The sequence below is a fragment of the Balaenoptera borealis genome (assembly GCF_965194805.1).
Source record: "Balaenoptera borealis genome assembly, chromosome: 5".
In the NCBI taxonomy this organism is placed as follows: domain Eukaryota; kingdom Metazoa; phylum Chordata; class Mammalia; order Artiodactyla; family Balaenopteridae; genus Balaenoptera; species Balaenoptera borealis.
Genome location: NC_138862.1, coordinates 14,143,151 through 14,166,536, shown reverse-complemented (window position 1 = coordinate 14,166,536; position 23,386 = coordinate 14,143,151). Strand labels below are relative to the sequence as shown.

Here is a 23,386-nt window from a genome sequence, read left to right as displayed (position 1 = left end):
AGCCTGGATCCTCAAATGAAGACAGCAACAATGTGAAAATAGAAATAAAACTTATTTCAAGCACTGAAGCGTGGGTTGTTGATGACCGACCACAGCAGAACACAGGTTTCCTGACCCAGTCCCTGTGCTTCTCGCCATAGTTTTGTCACCATGGTTACAACATTAAATAAAATATAGGGACTTCCCTCGTGGTCCAGCTGTTAAGACTTCACCTTCCAATGCAGGGGGTGTGGGTTCAATCCCCAGTCAGGGAACTAAGATCTCACATGCCTCATGGCCAAAAAAACAAAACATAAAAGAGAAGCAATATTGTAACAAATTAAATAAAGACTTTAAATATGGTCCACAGAAAAAAAAAAAGAAATAAAAAAAAAGTTTAATAAAATATAGTTGCAAATGGATGCCCTTGAGCTTAGCTGCTGTAGTCAGGAGATGTTTGAAAATGGGAAAGAGGAAAGAGCTATGGAGGCCAGGGAGAAACTGGTAAGAAGTTTCAAATCAGGTTTCTTTTTCTTTTAATTAATTTAGTTTTTATTGAAATATAGTTGATTTACAATGTGTTAGTTTCAGATGTACAGCAAAGTGATTCAGTTATACATACATATATATCTATTTTTTTCAGATTCTTTTCCTTTATAGGTTATTACAAAATATTGAGTATAGTTCCCTGTAGTACACAGTAGGTCCTTGTTGGTTATCTATATTATATATAGTACTGTGTATATGTTAATCCCAAACTCCTAATTCTGACTGGAGAGTGATCTTTGTTTCTTTCTGAGGCTAAGGAGACTCTCAAATCCCTCTTATTTCTCTGGCAGAAAACATCATAAGAAAGACACTTTCAGGTAGCTTTGAATTTAAAGGCCACTATAGAGTAATCTCTTTAGCATTTTAGCCTTATTAGAGCCAGGGAAATTTGGTTGAGAAAGTATTTGTAATGGAAGAAGAATATAGGAATAATGGGGAGGCTGATGACAATGTGGAAACAGTAATTTTCGTTTATTGAGTTCTTATTACATGCCTGACACTTAGCTCTTCACATTTCCTAGGATGATTCACTTAATCCTTCCAAGACATTCTTAGAGGCTCAGACCCCTAATCTCTTTACCTATAACTTCTCACTTAATCTCATTAGATCTTTGTTTTCCCATCTGAGAAATGGGGGGGCAGTAATTTTTACTTCTAAAATTGTGGCGAGGATTGTGTAAGACGATGGACAGAAAGCTCTCGGCACAGTGTCTGTTACGCAGCAAGCATTCGATATAAGTGGTGTTCCCTTTTGTAACTTTTACAGGAAAATGTCCTTAGCCCTGTGTCCAAGGGCTTCCGTGCCCTGCCCCACCCCATGTGCAGCTGTGTTTGTCACCCTTCCCGGAAGCCTGTGTCACACCAGGTGGCTTCCCCAGCTGTCCCCAGTTGTTACTGGTACAGTGTGTGTCTTTTCCTCTAGTCTCAGACCCTTAGGCTCCAAAGTGACAGAGGACATTCCCTAAAAGAATCATGGGAGGTTTTGTTGACTCCCTGAGATTTGTCACACCACGTGGATGGGAGATACCCTAATCTGTGCCTGAGGGAAGCCCCCAGATTCTTTTATAAGTCCTGGTGTTCTAATATCTTCTCCAGCAGTCCCCCGCTTTCCCTGCCCTCAATTCTTTGGTGACTAACATCACAAAGCAGAAGAAGGAACAGTTTCAGATGCATTTCTGTTTTAGTCAGTGTTCTCCAGAAAAGAAGACCAACAAGATATATCTTTTTGTTGTTGTTGTTGGAGTATAATTGCTTTATAATGTTGTGTTAGTTTCTGCTGTACAACAAAGTGAATCAGCTATATGTATACATGTATCCCCTCCCTCTTGGACCTCTCTCCCACCCACCCCCATCCCACCCATCTAGGTCATCACAGAGTACTGAGCTGAGCTCCCTGTGCTATACAGCAGGTTCCCACTAGCTACCTATTTTACACATGGTAGTGTATTTATGCCAAACCTAATCTCCCAATTCATCCTACCCTCTCATTCTCCCGCTGGGTCCACATGTCTGTTCTCTACATCTGCATCTCTATTCCTGTATCCTGAGGGAGAGAGAGAGAGAGAGAGGGAAAATATATGAATATACTCTGTCTCTCAATATATATGTAATATGTATATTTATGTTTATTTATTTTAAGGAATCATAAGGAATTGGTTCACATGATTATGGAGGCTGACAAGTCCCAAGATCTTCAGGGTGAGTCAGCAAGCTAGAGACCCAGGAGAACCAATGGCGTAGTTCTTGTTCATACGCCAGCAGGCTCAGGACCCCGGAAAAGCCACTTTGAGTCTAAAGGCAGGGAAAAACTAATGTCTCAGTTCAAATGCACCCAGGCAGGAGGAGTTCTCTCTTACTTGGGGGAAGTCAGCCATTTTGTTCTCTTCAGGCCTTCAGCTTTGATTGGATGAGACCCACCCACAGGAGGGAGGGCAACCTGCTTTACTCAATCTACCCATTAAAATGTCAATCTCACCCCCAAAACCCTCACAGCAACACCCAGAATAATGTTTAACCACATATCTGACACCCTGTAGCCCAGTCAATCCGACACATAAAATTAACCATCACAATTTCTATTCTTGTCTCTTTTGAAGCCCTCATCCTGCCAGCAAAAATGCATTTTGCTTAAAGGTCCCAAGTTATTTAAATTTCACCCATTAATGGGGGTGAGATTTTATCTAAGGATAGAGAGGGAGATGGGGTAAGGAAGGAATGGCAGAGTAATTAAAAGTAATTGTTATAACTAAAAGTAATTGTTATAATTTTGTTAAACCTAACTAATTGGTAAGAAGTAACAAGGAGAAGGCCATTATGCAAATGTATGGCTACTGTATTCCACTAGAAGTAAGGATATCAGAGCAGAGAATGGGTCCATTTCTACTAGTCAGTTCCTTGAAGGTCTGTTCATTATACTTCCTTATCAGTAACACCTGGTCTCCACTGCATCTCTATGATCTTAATTTGTTCATTTTTCTCAACCTACTCCAAAGAGGCTCTATTCAAGGTGACCCCGACCTCTAATTTATGCTGTTTGCATCTCCGTCACCGCACTACTGGCATCCTTCAATGCACAGCTCAAATCCCATCTTCTCCCGGATGCTTCCTGTGACTTTTCCAGTCCTCATCATCTTCTCTTCACTCTGCTTTCGTTTCTTCTAGACTTTTCTGTACACTGACTGTTGTCCTTTGGGCAGATAAATCTGTATGAACTCATCCTATTTAGTGGCTGTTTCTCCCCATTCTCTCCTCATCGGCATAGCAGCCAACCTCAAGATGAAGCTTTGTTTCTTCTGTGTCTCCTTTAGCACCCACAGTAGTCCTGAGAATAAAGAGTTGCTCAGTCAGTACCTACCAATTTTATAAGTGACTCGAAAATGGAAGTCAGACCCCATCCCTTCTCTGATGAAAACTCTAATGAATTTTCACCTTACTCGCCATAAAAGCCAAAGCCCTGCAACAGTTGACAAGGGGCAGCTTGATCTACTCCCTGGTCCCCTCTGTCTCCCACAATTTCCCCCCTTGTTCACTGGAGCATCATCTAGAACAACCTGGGACTCTCCCCTGCCAGGAAGATCCCTCAGGTGTTGGGGTTCTCACATACCTACCGTAAGGGCAAATTTAAATAAAATAAGATGCTTAATTTCTCTGCTGAAAATAGGGAAGAGAGCTCATTTTTCCTAGAGCATTTAGTTTAGAAAACTTGTAACTGTCAAATTCTTTCTCTGCCTCTTTGAAACATATGTAAATCTTTTTAAAAGCTAAATAAGCCTCTTGTCAGCTTTATGACCCAGGAATGTCTTTCTTAAGTGCCCCATCTCCTAATTTCTGTGAGAGGGTGGGAGCCTAACTTTGTCTGGCGCCTCACTCCGAAACTACCTCCTGTCATGAAGATGTGAGAAGTTGATTTTTTTCCTTTGAATAAAGCCAGTTAGCTAACACAGATGGCTAATTACCAGGTTCAGTTACCAGGTGAATCTAGGATGATCTATGCGCGACCAGTGGTGCTGTCAGGAGGAGTAGAGGAGTAATTATTGTTTATCTTGAGACCATGCATGGGATGGGTGGTATCTGCTTGGCTCTATAAAATGGCTCTATAAAATGATGTCTTTCCATCTTTGCGATCTCTTCACAGATCGTCAGTGATACTTACGCACCCCATTCTGGTTTAATGCTTATTCAATAGTAAAATAGTTTTATTTCTCTTCTACCTTTGTGGAGAGGTTTTCTGGGTTGGGAGAGATTTAGCGTTTAATTATGTTTCTCCCACAGTACCTGGATATGTCCCCCATGCTATAGACTTCTACCTTGAGAAGGGGAAGACGAGGACCTGCGTCTTCAACGTTCCCCTCCACCCTTTCCTCTGATATTTCATTGCACCAAATAGTAGGTTTTCATTGTATTATATCCTCTTGCTTCTAGGCTGCACTAATCTCCACAGATCAGACTTAATGAAAGAAACTACATCCTCTGAGTCTATGAGTCTACCAAGCATTTTTTTTTTTTTTTTTTTTGCTGTGGGGAACTCTTTAGTTTGGATTCTTACCAAAGCAGATCCTTAGACAAGGATTTGGGTGCAAGTAGTTTACTTGGGAGGGGCTGGGAACACTGGCAGAGGAGTGGGGGACTGAGAATGGGAAAGGGAGATGGCCAATAAAGGGTGAATTATTAAGACAGTTGTTGCAGTGGGTGATGGGAGCTTAATCTCACATGGAAACTCAAGGAACTGTGTAAAACACACGCATCAAAATGATATCACTGAGAGGTCAAGAAGTTGGGGCATTTCTTCACTCCCAAGAGTCAGTAATTAAAAGCTGCTGGAAGATGGGGGTGGGGGGGACACTTTCAACTGGTCTCTCTTGTGAGCAAAGCTGCTTCCAGTGGTTCAACGAAAAGCCTGCAGTTATATCAATTCTAACTGTGGGAGGACTGCCCACAGTGGAGGTCTGGGCACTAAAGGTAGGGGATGGGCAGCCTCTGCCACAGGAACCCGAGGTAGCATGTGGAATTGGCACCAGGATGCATGGGTGGACTTGGACTCCAGCCTCTGGGAGTATGGTGGGCACACAGCTTTCAGCTGTATCCCCTCTAGGACTGGCTCAGAGGTGGAGACACACGCAAGGTCATGCTCACATCCAATGATTGATCAATATAGGAGTATAAAGGCCAGGCCACCTTGACCCTACTTGGCACAATGCTAGAGGGTCATCCTAGCTGCAGAGACTGCTCAGCTCTGCTTCCTGCTACTCCCGCCCTCAGAGCCATCCCATGGACTCTTCTTAATAAACATTATAACCTTCAAACCTCTTTCCCAAGTCTGCATCCCAGACAGCTCAACCTACTTTAATGTGGAAGCAGGGATTCCCAAGAATGAAAGCACATTGACTCAATATCCTAAGATTATTATCCCTGCTAAGCACCTATAAAGAATCTACAAATCCCAATTTCTCCAGAATAAGCCATAGTGGGTCTTCATAAGAGCAACTGTAACAGGGAAGAGCAAAATCCAGCTCCATGTTGAATCTGTTTCTTTTACTTTAACCTTTGCTTTTCATTGCTTTTGTTATTATAATCATTAAAAGGATGCTGTCTATAGCTGTAAGCATACATAATGGCCTGCCTCGGGGAACACTGACCCTCTGCCCGAATGTTAAACTAAAGTGCCTTTGTTCAGCTCACAGGGAGACATTCTGCCCACCTGTGAACAGCTGCAGAAAAGAAGAAATTAACATATCCCCTCCCTCGATGCTGGCCAAGCCAGGAGATATTTTGCAAGACTAATGGCCTGTTTTACTTTACTTCCTCACCTCCTCCACCTCTCTGTTCTGTAAAAGAAACTGGCATCCAGACCGCAATAAGATGGTACTCTGGGACGCTAGTCTGCCATCTTCTTGGACACCCAGCTTTCCAAATAAAGTCACTATTCCTTGCCTCAACACTTCCTCTCCCAATTTATTGGCCTGTCATGCAGGGAGCAGAGTGAGCTTGGACTCGGTAGCACAATGATAATTTTTTTTTTATGGCTGTGTTGGGTCTTTGTTTCTGTGCGAGGGCTTTCTCTAGTTGCGGCAAGTGGGGGCCACTCTTCATCGCGGTGCACGGGCCTCTCACTATCGCGGCCTCTCTTGTTGAGGAGCTCAGGCTCCAGATGTGCAGTCTCAGTAATTGTGGCTCACAGGCCTAGTTGCTCCGCGGCATGTGGGATCTTCCCAGACTAGGGCTCGAACCCGTGTCCCCTGAATTGGCAGGCAGATTCTCAACCACTGCGCCACCAGGGAAGCCCAATAATTTTTAATAAATGATTATCTCCATTTCCTCAGAGAAAATTCTCTTCCAGTTTGGGTTGTCTTCTTTGTGCCCAGCAAGGTTCTTGCATTGGGGTCTCTTTTTCTTGCTTCAAGGACCTCATTAAGGCAGTTCTAGTCAACCACTCAATCTTTATCAACTTATTTCTAAGGAAATATTTATTGCTCTGCAGTATCTGCCAAAAGCTTGCTGCCTCCTTAGGGAAATGTTGGCCCCAGACTGCAGCTCTGGGTCTCACTAACCTCTGTTCTTCTTTTACCAGCTGCATTTGTTTTTCCTGCTGTGATTGGAGTTCTGTTTGCTGTGGAAATAAGAGGGGTGTTTGAATTCCTTTCAGTGGGAAAGAAACACTTCCTCCTTGGTGTCTAGGCTGAAGACACACCTCCCCACTGTAGAACATCAGGGCATGTTCTGTGTGATACTGTGAGTCAACCCCCTGGCAGAAGCAGCTCAGGGGTAATTTTTCAGGCACGATTCACACAAATTATTGAAATATACTAGTTTTACTAAATATGTTTTAGAATAAAATTCAATATACACTCATGATAGAAACTCTCAACAGACTGGGTATAGAGGGAATGTTTCCCATTATAATAAAGGCCATATATATGGCAAGCCCACAGCTAACATCATACTTAATGGTGAATAGCTGAAACTTTTTTCTCTAAGATCAGGAACAAGACAAGGATATCAACTCTCACCACTTTTATTTAATGAAGTATTGGCAGTCCTAGTCAGAGAAACTAGGCAAGAAAAAGAAATAAAAGGGATCCACATCAGAAAGAAAGAAGTAAAGCTGTCTCTATTTGCAGATGACATGACGTTATATATAGAAAATCCTAAAGAGTCCACCCAAAAGCTGTTAGAACTAACAAACAAATTCAGTAAAGTTGCAGGATACAAAATCAGTATACAAATACTGGTAGTGTTTCTATACACTAATAACCAACTATCAGAAAGAGAAATTAAGAAAACAATCCCATTTACAATTGCATCAAAAAGAACAAAATATGTAGGAATAACTTTAACCAAGGAGGTGAAAGACCTGTACTTTGGAAATTGTAAGACATTGATGAAAAAATTGAGGATGGCATAAATAAATGGAAAGATATTCCATTCTCATAGATTGGAAGGATTAACATTGTTAAAATGTCCATACTATCCAAAGCAATTTATAGATTCAATGCAATTTTTTTAAGATTCCAATGGCATTTTTCTCACAAATAGAATGAACAAGTCAAAAATTTGTATGGAACCATGGAAGACCCTAAATAGCCAAGGCAAACTTGAGAAAGAACAAAGCTGGAGGTATCACACTCCCTGGTTTCAAATTATATTACAAAGCTATAGTAATCAAAACAGTATGGTATTGGCATAAAAACAGACACATAGATCATTCAAACAAAAGAGAGAGCCCACAAATAAACCCGTACATATATTATCAATTAATTTATGACAAAGGATCCAAGAATATACAATGGGGGAAAGGAATATACAGTCTCTTCAATAAATGGTGTTGGGAAAACTGCACAGCCCCAGGTGAAAGAATTAAACTGGACCACTATCTTACAGCATAAACAAAAATTAACTCAAAATGGAAATCAAAATGGATAAAGACTTGAACAAGTTTATGTTCAAACTTCTAGAAACAGTAAAGCTTCTAGAAGAAAACAGGCAATAAGCTCCTTGATGATTTTTTGGATTTGACACCAAAAGCAACGTCAACAAAAGCAAAAATAAACAAGTGGGACTACATCAAACTAAAAACTTCTACACAGCAAAGGAAATCATCAATAAAGTGAAAAGGCAGCTTATGGAATGGGAGAAAATATTTGCAAATCATATATCTGAAGAGTCAATATCCACAATATATAAAAAACACATACAACCAAATACCAAACAAATAATCTGATGCAAAAATGAGCAGAGGATCTGAATAGACATTTTTCCAAAGAAGACATACAAATGGACAACAGGAAAAGGTGTGCAACATCACTAATCATCAGGGAAATGCAAATCAAAACCACTATGAGACATCACCTCACACCTGTTACAGTAGGTATTATCAAAAAAACAAGAAATAACAAGTTTTGGTGAAGATGTGGAGATAAGGCAACCCTGTTCACTGTGGGTGGGAATGTAAACTGGGGCAGCCACTATGGAAAACAGTATGGAGGTTCCTCAGAAATTAAAAATAGTACTACCATATGATCTAGCAATTCCATTTCTGGGTATTTATCTGAAAGAAATGAAAACACTAACTCAAAAAGATACCTGTACCCTCATGCTCATTGCAGCATTATTTACACCAGCCAAGACTTGTAAGCAACTTAAGCGCACATAGATAGATGAATGGATAATGAAATTGTCAGATATATATCAGGATATTGTTCAGCCATAAAATACATAAGAAAATCCTGCCATTTGCCACAATATGGATGAAACTTGAGGGTACTATGCTAAGTGAAATAAGTCAACAGAGAAAGACAAATACTGTACAATCTCAATTATATAAGGGATCTGAAAAAAAAAAAAATACCCTCATAGATACAAAAACCAGATTGGTTGTTACCAGAGGCAGGGGGTGGTAGTTAGTGAAATATGTGAAGGTGGTCAAAAGGTACAAACGTCCAACTGTAAAATAAATAAGTCCTGGGGATGTAATATACAACATGGTGACTATAGTTAATAATACTGTAGTGTATATTTGAAAGTTGCTAAGAGAGTAGATCTTTTTTTTTTTAATAAATCTATTTATTTTATTTATTTATTTTTGGCTATGTTGGGTCTTTGTTGTTGCGCACAGGCTTTCTCTAGTTGCAGTGAGTGGGGGCTACTCTTCGTTGCGGTGTGCGGTCTTCTCATTGTGGTGCCTTCTCTTGTTGCAGAGCATGGCTCTAGGCACGTGGGCTTCAGTAGTTGTGGCATGCAGGGTCAGTAGTTACGGCTTGTGGGCTCTAGAGCACAGGGTCAGTAGTTGTGGCACACGGGCTTAGTTGCTCCACAGCATGTGGGATCTTCCCGGACTAGGGCTCAAACCCGTGTCCCCTGCATTGGCAGGCAGATTCTTAGACACTTCACCACCAGGGAAGTCCAAGAGAGTAGATCTTAAAAGTTCTCATTGCAGGAAAAAATATTTGTAGCTACATGTGGTGATGGATGTTAACTAGATTTGTGATGATCATTTCACAACATATACAAATATCAAATTATTAAGTTGTACAAGTGAAACTAATATAATGTTATATGTCACATATCTCAATTTAAAAAAAAATTTTTTTTATAGTCCAGTGGGGCTTGTGAATGCAAGCCCCATTAGCTATCAGAGCTAGGTGATTTGCAGGCCTGTCCCTCAGGTGGAAGCCATAGTAGGCGGGGTGCTAGATGTGTGGACAAGCTCCTTCCAGGGAGATACTGATGGCTTGGTTTTATTGTTGGAATGAGCCAGAGGGAGAAGATGGGGAAGTGTCCACTGGTTCTTTCAGGCTCCAGGGAGGATTGCAGTCAGCACCTGGATGTATGCTCATTAGAAAACTGGATCCTTAGGCAGCAGCTTGTAAAGTATGCGGTCAAACTCCTTTCAGGGAAAGACTGGGAGATGGGTGTTTCTGTCTGCTCCCTCTATGCTGAGTCCCGGGGAAATCGCTGCATTAAGTGCTCATGCTCCCTTTAAGAACAGCTTCTTTGTTTGCTATAGTCAAGTTCATGAACATAAGCACCATTGGCTTTCAGAGCTTGGTTTTTGTGGTGTCCACCCCGCAAGTGGGAACCTTAAAAGTTGGGGTGCTAGATGTTCAGTCCAAACCCTTCACTCTGAAAACGAATCCGGTCTCTGTACCCTGACACTGAATTAAACCTCCGAGACAGAGTTTTGGTTGAAGTAGAAAAAAAAAATAGCTTTATTGTTTTGCCAGGCAAAGGGGGCCACAGCGGGCTAATGCCCTCAAAACTGTGTGTTCCCCCTTGGCGAGGGTAGTAAGAAGTTTTATAGTAATGGGTCAAAGAGGGCGTGATCAGCTCTTGGACATTCTTCTGACTGGTTGTGAGGTAAGTAGGAATCAGCATCATCAACCTTCTGGTTCCAACCAGTCTGGGGTCTCTGTGCTTGTGGGCAGCATACCATTAACTTCTCCCACCTGGTGGGGATTTCAGTATCTGCAAAACAGCTCTAAGATACTGTTATGTATGTCCCTTGATGGGGCGCCAAGACCCTGCCCCAAGGCTGCACTATTGTTTCTTTTGACTGTTCCTCCCTTGCCTCTGGATCCCCTCCCTTCCCTAATTAGCAACTGTTTGAACCTGCCCTTGGAACTCAGGGGGGTTCATGGAGGCTGAATGAAGCCTATTTCCTGTAATCAAAGAAATGGGGGACACAGAAAGGCTTTTGTGCCCAGGAGGCCCACAAGGCCATGCACCATATCAACTCTTCAAGGAGAAACTGGGAGTTAGGGGTTCTCTCCAGATTGTGTGGCACTGTGCTACAGATGGGGTTTATGGCACAAGTATATCTCCACCTTTCCGACCCGTTTTGATGTGGGTATTCTCTTGTTCCCCTGATGTGTAGCAGTCACTCAGCTTGTCTCTGGATTTCTCTCAGAGGGAATTGCTCCTCATGTAGCTATACATTCAGTGTGTCTGTAGGAAGAAAGAAATTCAGGAGCCTGCTATGTTGTCATCTTGTTCTGGAGTCTCTCAATTTTCCACTCTAGAACTTTTGGACTTATTTTTGCTCTTTCCTCTTAGAGTTACATCTCTTAATCAATGCAACAAGCATCTTGACTGTAATCTCATTGAGAATAAGTGGATGTTGCTTCAAGTTTTCACTTGCTAATTTTAGCCCTTTGAATTCCAGCCAAGAGGAAAGGAAATGCCATTCAGCATACAGATCAGAAGTCAAAATTAGGAAGCTCACCAACAGAGAAAGCAAAGGGGAGTTGTCATTCTTCCATTACGAAAATGCAATACCTCTTGCTTTTACCCATGTTCATACCACATCTATAAAAATGTAACAAAGAGGGTGACACAATGGAAAGTGAGAGATGGAGATGAAAGGTTCTAGGTTCTAGGTTCTAGCCTGGGCTTTGCCACTCATGGGGCTATTTGGAACACTCTTCTCTAAGTCTTGGTTTCATCATCTGTAAAATTAGAGTGTTAAACCAGTTTTTATATTGTAAGATTCTATCTGAAACCATTATTAATATTATATGATATATTTCTATTGCTGGTATTTTTAAATTGGTTTTGATATAAATGGCTAAGTAGGGTGATTCCAACCCCTTATCATGAGAATATTAGTGAGCTTCATTTTTAGAAAGAAAGAGTCATATCTAATTATTTATTTTAATTTTTTATTTTATAACTTCATATTTCTATAAATAATATATAGTTTCCTTAGAGATCAGAAAGATGAAGGAGGCCCAGAAATTGGAAAATAACGTGCAAGGGAACAAACCTTTGCCATTTAGTCTTCTTTTTTTCTCCCGTAAAAAAATTAGTTTGGGGGGCTTCCCTGGTGGCGCAGTGGTTGAGAGTCTGCCTGCCAATGCAGGGGACACGGGTTCAAGCCCTGGTCTGGGAAGATCCCACATGCCGCGGAGCAACTGGGCCCGTGAGCCACAACTACTGAGCCTGCGCGTCTGGAGCCTGTGCTCCGCAACAAGAGAGGCCGCGATAGTGAGAGGCCCGCGCACCGCGATGAAGAGTGGCCCCCGCTTGCCGCAACTAGAGAAAGCCCTCGCACAGAAACGAAGACCCAACACAGCCATAAATAAATAAATAAATAAATAAATCCCATTTAAAAAAAAAGACTAACCTTTAAAAAAAAAAAAATTAGTTTGGGCCTCTACGCTGCCACCGTCCCCTCAGCCTCTCCCTTCATGGGTTAGTCCCACTGGCACAGGGACTCCAGCTGCACTGCAGCTGCCCCCCGAGCCCATCAGTCTGCCAGGGTCTTCTGGCCCGGCCCAACCCAGCCCATGGAGATGGTGGACCACGACAGCTAGTGCAGAAAGCCAGGCTGGCAGAGCGCTATGATGACATGGCCGTGGCAGAGCTGAATGAGCCACTGTCCAGTGAAGAAAGAAACCTCCTCTCAGTGGCCTACAAGAATGGAGTTGTGAAACCGAGAAGGACCCATGGGGCTCCTGGGCTCAAAAGCCTTTCTGTGTCCCCCATTTCTTTGATTACAGGAAATAGTCTTCATTCAGCCTCCATGACCTACCCTGAGTTCCAATGGGCAGGTTCAAACAGTTGCTAATTAGGGAAGGGAGGGGGATCCAGAGACAAGGGAGGAACAGTCAAAAGAAACAATAGTGCAGCCTTGGGGCAGGGTCTTGGCGCCCCATCAAGGGACATACATAACAGTATCTTAGAGCTGTTTTGCAGATACTGAAATCCCCACCAGGTGGGAGAAGTTAATGGTATGCTGCCCACAAGCACAGAGACCCCAGACTGGTTGGAACCAGAAGGCTGATGGTGCTGATTCCTACTTACCTCACAACCAACCAGTCAGAAGAATGTCCACGAGCTGATCACACCTTCTTTAAACCATTATTATAAAACTCCTGACTACGTCCTTCAGGCCAGGACACACAGTTTTGAGGGCATTAGCCCGCTGTGGTCCCCTTTGGCAAAGTAATAAAGCTATTCTTCTCTACTTCACTCAAAACTCTGTCTCCAAGATTTAATTTGGTGTCGGGGTACAAAGGCCAGATTCTGCTTCAGTTGGGGCACACCATTCTTCCTGGACGGTCATTATTAGCACTAAACAGAAGATGTCTGTAAATGGTAATGAGAAAAAGATAGAGATGGTCCATGCTTACCAGGAAAAAATGGAGGAGTTGGAGGTGGTATGTCAGGATGTGCTGAGCCTGCTGGATAACTACCTGATCAAGAATTGCAGTGAGACCTAGTGTGAGAGCAAAGTGTTTTACCTGAAGATGAAAGGGGACTATTACTGCTACCTGGCCGAATTCACCACTGGAGAGAATAGGGCGACCATTGTGGAGTCATCTGAGAAAGCCTATAGCAATGCCCATGAGATCAGCAAGGAGAACATGCAGCCCACTCAACCCATTAAATTAGGCTTGGCCTTTAACTATTCCATTTTCTACTATGAAATCCAGAGTGCCCCAGAGCAAGCCTGCCACTTGGCCAAGACTGCTCTTGATGACACCATCACTGAGCTCTAGACGCTCTCAACAGGACTCCTACGGGGACTCCACACTCACCATGCAGCCCCTCTGCAACAACCTCTTGCTCTAGACAAGCGATCAGCAAGACCATGACGGGGGAGAAGGCAACAATTAAGGCCCCCAGGTGGATTGGCAGGGCACGCTGATGTTACTACAGCAGTCTTTATTTTTTACCATGAGTTGAGTGTTGGGTGGGGGAGGGTAAGGGAGGGATGACCTTCCTAGGGAGAAACCCATGACCTGTCCTGTCTTTGATCGCCTCTTTGACATTTTTGCTAAAATCCCACTAGTGGAAAGTCAGGCTAGCTGTGCTTGTATTGGAATAGCAACCTCACATTGGCATATGGGCTGTTCTGTAGCTTAATGCAAGTGGAGCTGTCTTTAACTTATTGCTAGAGAACAGGGTTTTAAGATGAAAAGAACACTTAAATGGAATGGCCCTCATTCAATAAGTCTTGTGGTTCCAGTAAGGATTTTGGGTACTTTCTATCTCATCTGTTTTATTTATTTATTTATTTATTTATTTATTTATTTTTGGCTGTGTTGGGTCTTCGTTTCTGTGCGAGGGCTTTCTCTAGTTGCGGCGAGCGGGGGCCACTCTTCATCGCGGTGCGTGGGCCTCTCACTATTGCAGCCTCTCTTGTTATGGAGCACGGGCTCCAGATGCGCAGGCTCAGTAGTTGTGGCTTACGGGCTTAGTTGCTCCACGGCATGTGGGATCTTCCCAGACCAGGGCTCAAACCTGTGTCCCCTGCATTGGCAGGCAGATTCTCAACCACTGCGCCACCAGGGAAGCCCCTCATCTGTTTTAGCTGTGCATTTTTTTTAGGGTGTACTCTACCACAGTGGTCCCCAACCTTTTTGACACCAGAGGCTGGTTTTGTGGAAGACAATTTTTCCACTGTTGGGAGTGGGGAAGGACAATGGTTCAGGTGGTAATGCGAGCAATGGGGAGCGGCAGATGAAGCTTTGCTCACTTGCCTGTCACTCACCTCCTGCTGGGCGGCCTGGTTCCTACCAGGACCGGTACCGGTCCATGGTCCAGGGGCTGGGAACCCCTGCTCTACCAGACATGGAATAGTTTAAAACCCAAGCTGATAGACTTAGAACATGATGTATATTTATCCTTATGGTTTAGGCCTTGCTAGTTTTCACAAGTTTCTACTTAGTGGACAATATTAACACTAAATTGCCATTTACAGTATTTCTACATTATAGCCATATGTAACATCAAGCCATTGATTGTGCATTTTTCTTTATTTTGGCTTTTACATCCTTATTCAGCCTTATCCAGGTTGGTTTTACTGTTATCTATCTCCTAGGCCAAAAGGCTTGCCTGAGGAGAATCGAAGCTACTTTTTAAAGGTTTTGGTTAATAGGCGCTTGGCAGGTGGCTGTGGAATTTTTGTCCTTCTCTCTTCTTAACTTAAATCCACCACAAAAATTGTTAATCACTTTAATAGAAACGTTAAACACCACAAAAATAGAGAAAATTCAGGTCTGTATCCCATTTCTTGTGTTGATATTTCCACGGAAATCCTGATTTTTAAGCTGCCACAGCTCCTTCCTCTGGGATTACACTGTTGTTTCACTCCTCACTTGAGTCTTCCCCACTGTACCTTATGCTGACGGAACTGACTCGGGTGGATTGAAAAGCTGTTGGATTGTAGAAGTTGGCGGTCATTTTGAGAGAGTTCATGGTGCAGTGTGTGAAAATTCAGGTGCTAGGAGCTTACTGGTAGAAAAATCCTATAGGAAGAGTTCATAAACTTCTGTCCAATTTCAGAGCCTTGTAAGTGTGTCAGTTTTTCCTACGTGAAAACACTCCTTCCCCAAATAATTGTTGTAGGAAAATAAACTAAAATCATTATCAGATAAGAAATACTTAACTCCTACTTGACCAAAACTTTTTCTATGTATTTTTTTTCTTCTTAATGAAAGCGTAGAAGCTGGCGATTGATTTCTCTTATGCCATCTGTGCATGTTTTAGAATTGTAGGGAACCACAATGCTATTTCCACAAGTTTGTTTCAGTGAGCCTTAGGTCCTTCGCTCTCATTTTGGATAAGTCTTTCTAAACACATGACCTATTGCATATACATTCAGCCTTTTTTATTAAGACCAGTAACAGTGTAAACTCCCGAGATAGGGAGCGACACCAGACTCGTTTGTCTCTTTGTTTTATTTAGGCAAGGAAAGGAATGAGTAATGATTGAGGAAAACCTGACAGCTGTTTTTGCTAAAACCAAAATGGAACTTCCAATTGTGAAATGCACACGCTGACCAGGATCCAGGTGACAGTGAAGGTAGAAGAGTGTGACGATGTTCTGTCACGTGGCACAGTTTACCCAGCATGACTCTCCTTAGAAGGTCCCCTCCATATGCTAGAGAGGAAGTCCCAACCAACCAAACCTACCAGAAGAACTAGCAGAAGAGAGTTTTACAGCTTCTGTGCCCTAATAGGAGCCTTAAGTCAATACCACGGATGGGAACAGATTTGGGGGGTAGGTGGGGCTTTCCTTAATTTATCTTCATGTCCAGTGAGCAATGTCGTGTCCTTCCTTGTAGCATTTGGAAATGATTTACTGGAATTACAAAACCTATTTTTCTTTTAAATTTCAGCTTCAGCTCTGGCTGCTTTTTAGAATAATGCAAGATAAAACCATATCTGAGGGCTAAAAATGAAGAGGGAATGGGAGGAGACAATATTTAAACAGTTTGAATGGTTTCTTTTCTTTATTTTCAAAGAAATGCACTTGTCTATGATGATGTCTCTCCAGTGAAAGGATTACTCCTCCATTACTCTGTTGATACAATATTGTGCATGTTAGTGTTGTATGTCTATACAGTGGCTTGAAATTTATTAACTTATACTGTACGTGTTTTGTATTCCTATGACAAAAAAATTGTCTTCAAAATTTTTTAAGTTTTCTTTATTTAATTTTTCCTCTTGGGGGTAAAGTTTGCTCTTCCAAATAGTGATTGTAACAAATTGATCTATTTTGGAAGTTGTTACAGTGACATGCAGTTATATATTTTGTTTTTAAACGGGAGGGGGAGTAAAAGAAACACCAGTGTTAACTTAATCTTAATGTCTGGTGTTTGTCATGGTGAAATTATAACTATTACAGTGCAGGAGAACAATAAATATGTTCTCTGAGTGAGGCTTTGTGCTTTTTGTCAAGTTATGCAGTGAACTATTTTTAAGGTCTATTCAGTGATTATTTTTCCAACTCCATGCTTCTCTAAGAAATTATTTCACACATGGACCATTCTTAGCAGTTTTCCTCAGTGATGGAATATCATGAATGTGAGTCATTATGTAACTGCCCTACATTGAGCAAATAAACTTACAGATCTGAAAAAAAAAATTTTCTAATTAATAAATAAATTTGGTTCTATGGTACTTTCAATTATGTTTTGTTGAATTTATCTGTAAGTGTTAAATTCTTCTATTACCTTGGATAACAAAGATGAAGGGGATAAATTCATGGGATTGGGAAAGGCAGCTCTTATTTACAATTGTATCTTTAGCTCCAAGCATAGTACCTGGGATACATTAGATGGGCATTAACTATTTGCAAAATGAAAAAATAAGTAAAATTCAGAGATGCTGGGAAGGGGATTTAATGAAAGAACAAATTCCAGATGATGACATTGGATGTTGTGATGTCTGATTATAGATCTTTAAATATAAAGGTCAAAGAAAAAGGGCTTTGAAGATAGCATAATCATCCTGTAGAATCCAAACTGCACAGAAATCAAATGAAAACATCTTTAATTAGTATCAGGAATTATCCTAAAGTTTTACACAATTAAAATGGATGAGTTTTTTTTTCATGCAATTTAATCTACCCAGTGAGAATGGTGCACGTCTATGTGGTTTGCCCAACCCATCACTGAGGGTATATAGAAGTCCCAGGGAAGCTGGTGATAGTCATACTCAGGAAAATTGCCCTTGATATGCAAACAACTCTACAAGTCCTAACACCATGAATTACTATGGCAACTACTACAGAGGTCTGGGCTAGGGATATGGCTATGGCTGTGGCTAGGGAAGTGGCAGCTTCTGCAGACTGAGCTATGGCTGAGGCCATGGAGGCTACAGATACGGCTGTTGCCACCCATCGTGCTATGGAGGATATGGATTATCTAGCGTCTACTGCAAGAGTGAACTCATTCTTCTAATCACAGGAATCATCATATCATCCTGATTTAGTTCTACTTTCATGTGCTTTTATCCCCGTATATCAGCGTGTAGCTGCTTTCTTGATAAAACCAGTAGAGGATGACATGTGAGCTCTTCAAAACCAGGACTCAGTTCCGGCAGCAAACACCAGAAGCAGGAACAGCAGCAAAGGGAATGACCTGGAATCTCACCTTTCAAGCTGTTCATCCCTCTCTTTCCTCTTAAGATACCAAGATGTTACGAACTCCCATATTTTAATAAACTAATTTCAATAGCAGAGCAAACATATAGTTTCATTTCCATTCATTTATTTTACAAAACTAGATATAAGCTCTCTGGGGACAGGTGACTATGATTGCTTATTCATCATTGTATGCTCTGTGCTCATGACAATACCTAGTACATATAAGGCAGTCAAAGAATGTTTGCAGATTAAGAAACTTGTTCATGGTTTTCTATAATATAGAGCCATTTTTAATTTTCCCAATAATTATCTGGAACCTCAGCCTAATTTTGGAATCATAATGTCTATTCACTGACCCTATTTCTTCCCCGCCCCTGCACCCACACATTACCATTGAACATCTCTCCCCCAGGTATAATTTCTGTTTGTCCCAGGAGCTTAAAAATACCTCAACAGTTCCATAGTTGAGTAGCACTCTATATGTTCCCCTTACGGAGTCAGGCAGAATACCTTGCAATTTGTCAAAAAGCATAAGTTAAAAATTGTTTGCTGTCAAGGCAAGACATAGGGTAGGAAAAGATATTTACAAAATATATCACTGGAAAACTTGTGCTCCTGGGCACCACTGGAAACAACCCAAATGTCTGTCAACAGTAAAATGGAAAAATAAATTGTAGTATATTCTTACAAAAGAATACTACATAGTAATGACAATCACCAATCTAGAGTAACATCTAGAGCTTGCTGCATGTTCTGGAGCTACAAGCAATGATCTGGATAAATCTCACAACCACAATGTTGGGTGAGGGAACCCAGGCATAATAGAATAGAGTATGAGCCTATTTATTTACATTCCTAGATAGAAAAACCTAGAACACAGGGTTAGCAGGCAGGATAGTGGTTACCTTTGAGGAAGTGGTATCTGGGAGAGGACCTGAGTGGAGTCTTCTAAGGTGCTGGAAATATTGAGTTGTTTTAACCCATGGGTTTTTCAAATGCTCTCATTGTGATAAGTCATTGAGCTGACATATTTTTGTGTATTTTTCTGCGTCTGTTATATTCCAATTGAAAATAGTTAAAAATTGATAACACTGTAAGATTTAAAACGAGTCAGCTAAGAACACACAGTTCAAATTATTTACCAGACTCTTTTTTGAGTACCTACTCTGTATCCTTACAGGCTAGGATATATGGGAGTTTCAAATGACATTGCTTTTAGTGTTAAGACATTCAAAATCCAGCCATCTCTAGTAGGGACATATGTGGGAGAGGGAGGCATGAGAAGGAGGTGATGAGTTCCTGCTCTAAAACCTAGGAGAGAATTAGGGAAGTTTTTCCTCATTACCCATACTCCAACTTTAGGGTATCGACACATTGTTGGTATCTTTACTTTAGTCACAGAACTAATCATACATGAAGGAATAAGACAAAAAGTTAAACAGTAACTACAGAGAAAATGAAGTGAAGCACCTGAATTAAGAAACCTTCTTGCCTATTGGTTTCTCTTTTTAGTTTGTATTGCAAGTACATTCTGCTCGATGAATACTTATTTTATTTGCATGCATTAGTGTTCTGCTGGTGATATAAGTAGGGGATGGGTATTATTAGCTGAGAAAAAAATGTAGAAAAAAATTCTAGGGGGAATTCCCTGGCGGTCCAGTGGTTAGGATTCCACGCTTCCACTGCAGAGGGCCTGGGTTCCATCCCTAGTCAGGGAATTAGGATCCCACAGGTCACACGGCACGGGCAAAAAAAAAAAAAAAAAAAAAAAAATTCTAGAAAGAACATTAGTAGAACTTCAATGGGAATTGTGATGCCTAAAAGTTGTTCTAGAATGATTTTTGAAAATTATATAGTAGGCTAAATTATCCTTTGATATTGTCTGAGAAAAGTTGTTATACTGTTGTGGAAGACACAAATATATTGAAGAAAATGGTGTCTGCCATTCTTTGAATTAACTATAAGAGTAATTTATTCACTCTATTAAAGAGGTTTGGAAAAGTAAAGATATAAAGTTCATGTTCTTTGTGTTACTGAAAGCTATTTTAGTTAGGTATTAGTAATTTTCACATAAAGCCTTTAGTGTTTCCATAGTGTGCCTGATGGGTTTGGAATAGCAGTTCAGAGCTTTAACAAAATTGATGTGGATGTCAAGCCTTCCGCATCCTATTGAATGTCTGAAAAATGTATATGGAAAAACAATGACTTGGTAACCAAGAGTTACTCATGGGGGCTGTTGAACATGAAGATCAGCACAAATCTTGCCAGGCAGTTTCTTTTATGACCCCACTGCTGACTAATATCTTCTACTTGACAGAAAAAATATACCACACATGAGCCTCTCCCTAAATTCAACTTTCCCTGAATGTTTGCTGAGATTTATCTCACATAAGATGGATTAAATTTTCAAGGCTTAGAAAAAAACTGTGCATTCGTTTCCAACTTACCGGCTAAATAGTGTGCCAATCTCATGTCATACTTGAAAGGAAGGCTTCAAGGATCATTCTGATGCCCCAGGAAGGGGTAGCATTCCATGCCACCACCCAAGATGCTAAGACTGAGGCTTTAAAACCACCCTTATGGGCTTCCCTGGTGGCGCAGTGGTTGAGAATCTGCCTGCCAATGCAGGGGATATGGGTTCGAGCCCTGGTCTGGGAAGATCCCATATGCCGCGGAGCAACTGGGCCCGTGAGCCACAATTACTGAGCCTGCGCGTCTGGAGCCTGTGCTCCGCAACAAGAGAGGCCACGATAATGAGAGGCCCGCGCACCGCGATGAAGAATGGCCCCCACTTGCCGCAACTAGAGAAAGCCCTCACACAGAAACGAAGACCCAACACAGCCATAAAAATAAATAAATAAATAAACCCAAAGTTTAAAAAAAAAAAAAAAAAAAACCACCCTTACATGCTCAACCTGAAATTGGCATTAATCATCTGGGCTATAATAAGTTTCAGGCCACCTGTTAGGAATAATTTTTCAGCATTGCTTGAGAATTTGGAAGGTGCTTAGAAGTAGTAAAAAGGAAACTATGCGTTTTGCAAATGCCCCTGATTTATTGGTTATTTTCTTATCTATTATAATTGGACTATAAATGATAAATACCTATAAATAAAGAAGTATGCTTTCGCTAGGTCCTCTGTAATGTCTAATTTGTGGTAAGATCATTGAATCTCAGTTGACTTCAGATCAAGGACTATTTGTATTTATGACTTGAAATAATGTTTCTGTATTAGGATAGCTAGACTATGCTGCTGTAACAAATACACCCTCAACTCTCAGTGGCTTAATCCAGTAAGGTTTATTTATGAGTTTTGTCTCAGTCTTATACAGGTCAGGCAGCTCTCCTTGGGGTTCTCCGGCAATGGCTTAGGGATCTGAGCCTCTTCCATCCTGTATCTTATTTTCTAGTCATGCTGAAGGGAGAGGAGAGAACATGGAGAAGTCAGACCTTCTCTTAACTGCTTGGGATGGGATGTAACACATTAGTTCTGTTCACTTTCCCATTGGTGAGCACTCAGTCACATGTCTTTATGTGTCCAGGAATGGGTGACTCAGTAGTCTCTGCTGTGGTCACTTTCCTCAACCAGAACTGGATTGTTTTGCACATCTAAGGGGGCCCTTTGCTCCATTTTGAAACTAATTTTTTGGTTTAACCCAAATGTAAATGTGATGGAGAAACCTTGGGTTCTTTCATCCAAAGCTTGGCCCAGCTTTGTTGCACTTACTTCTTTAATGTGCATTTCTTATATGTCCTTATTCGTTGATCCAAGTCAATTTGGGTCAGTTCATTGACCCAAGTCAATGAAAAACAAACAAACATTGGCAAAATGGAGCCAAATATAGCTTTATGGTATGTGTTGGAGATGACTTTCAATGTTAGCTACCATTCATTCAGTTAGTCATTCATCCTTTCGAATAATATTGAATAGTGACATGTTCTTGACACCATGCAAAGCATATGGGAAGTGGTTATCAGAACTCCCTGCTCCTAAGTAGATGGCAACCTAAAGAAAGTAAAGCTTAGGGAGATTTAGCAACTTATCTCATTTTAAACACCGATCCAGTCAAATTACAGAGCTGGAATTTGAAACTAAGTCAGCTTCACCAAAACCCATGTTCCTAAATTTTATGCCCTACTTCCTCTGTGACAGGCAGAATTTCTGCAATGGCCTACAGAAAAATATTCTTCCCTGAATCCGTGGAAGCTGGCAATTTGAGGAAATATCACTCCCATGATTGTGTTATGTTGTGACACAGTTAACCTTATTTGGGTGGGCTCGACTAATCACATGACTCCTTGAAAGCAGAGAGTTTCTAGACAGGTAGCAGAAAAGGAATTCTGAGATTCAATGCGTGAGGGAAATTCAATACAGTTGCTGGCTTTGAAGATGAAAGGGAAGCAACGTGATGCCCTCTAAGATGCCCATGTGAAGCAACGTGAGCACCCTCTAAGGAGCAGATAGCAGCTCTTAGCTAACAGCCAGAAAGGAAACAGGCACCTCAGACCTATAACCACAACCTGATTGAGCTTGGAATTAGTTTCATATCCAGAGCCTCCAGATAACAGCTCAGCCAGGCTGACTTTGGTCTTGCAAAATCCTAAGTAAAGAACCCAGTCAAGCTCACTAAATTTCTGACCTACAGAATTGTGAGATAATAAAATGTGTTGTTTAAGCTGCTAAATATAGAGTAACTTGTTTTACAGTAATAGAAAACTAATGTATTCCCTCAGATTTAAAAAAAAAAATCCATCATTTCACCTTCTTTGGGTAATTTGATCAATCAATTGTGAATCGAAACATGTCATAGATGAGCAGATGAAGAAGATGTGGTATATGCATCTTCTGTATATATTCAGTATATATAAAACAGAATAATACTTAGCCATAAAAAAGAAGGAAATAATGCCATTTGTAGCAATATGGATGGACCTAGAGATGATCATACTAAGTAAAGCAAGTCAGACAAAGACAAATATCACATGATATTACTTATGTGAGGATTCTAAAAAATGATAATACAAAGAATCTTGTTTACAAAACAGAAATAGACTCACATAGAAAACAAACTTTTGGTTACCAAAGGGTAAAGGTGGGGGAGGGAGGGATAAATTAGGAGTTTGTGATTAACAGATACACACTACTATATATAAAATAGATAAACAACAAGGACCTACTGTATAGCACAGGGAACTATATTGAATATCTTATAATAACCTATAATGGAAAAGAATCTGAAAAAGATTATATATATATAAAACTGAATCACTTTGCTGTACACCTGAAACTAACACAACATTGTAAATCACCTATACTTCAATACAAAAAAAAAAAAAGATTAAAATGGAAAAAAGAAAAAATGAGCTGTCCTATCTTCTACCAAAATTTCTCCATATTTTTCTAAAATTACCATGAGAAAATTTCATGGAAGCCAATTCTACCTGCACTTCAGATACATACTTTGAATGGCTCTTTATATTCAGTGAG

At 40.9% G+C, this 23,386-nt stretch overlaps 1 pseudogene across 1 annotated transcript; it reads left to right on the top strand.

The window, feature by feature from the left end:
- Window positions 1-396: 396 nt before the first annotated feature.
- On the top strand, window positions 397-20,472 carry LOC309629006 (14-3-3 protein gamma pseudogene; annotated as a pseudogene). Its single transcript has 3 exons — window positions 397-483; window positions 12,167-12,448; window positions 13,059-20,472. The product of its transcript is annotated as a 14-3-3 protein gamma pseudogene (transcript).
- The last annotated feature ends 2,914 nt before the right edge of the window (window positions 20,473-23,386 follow it).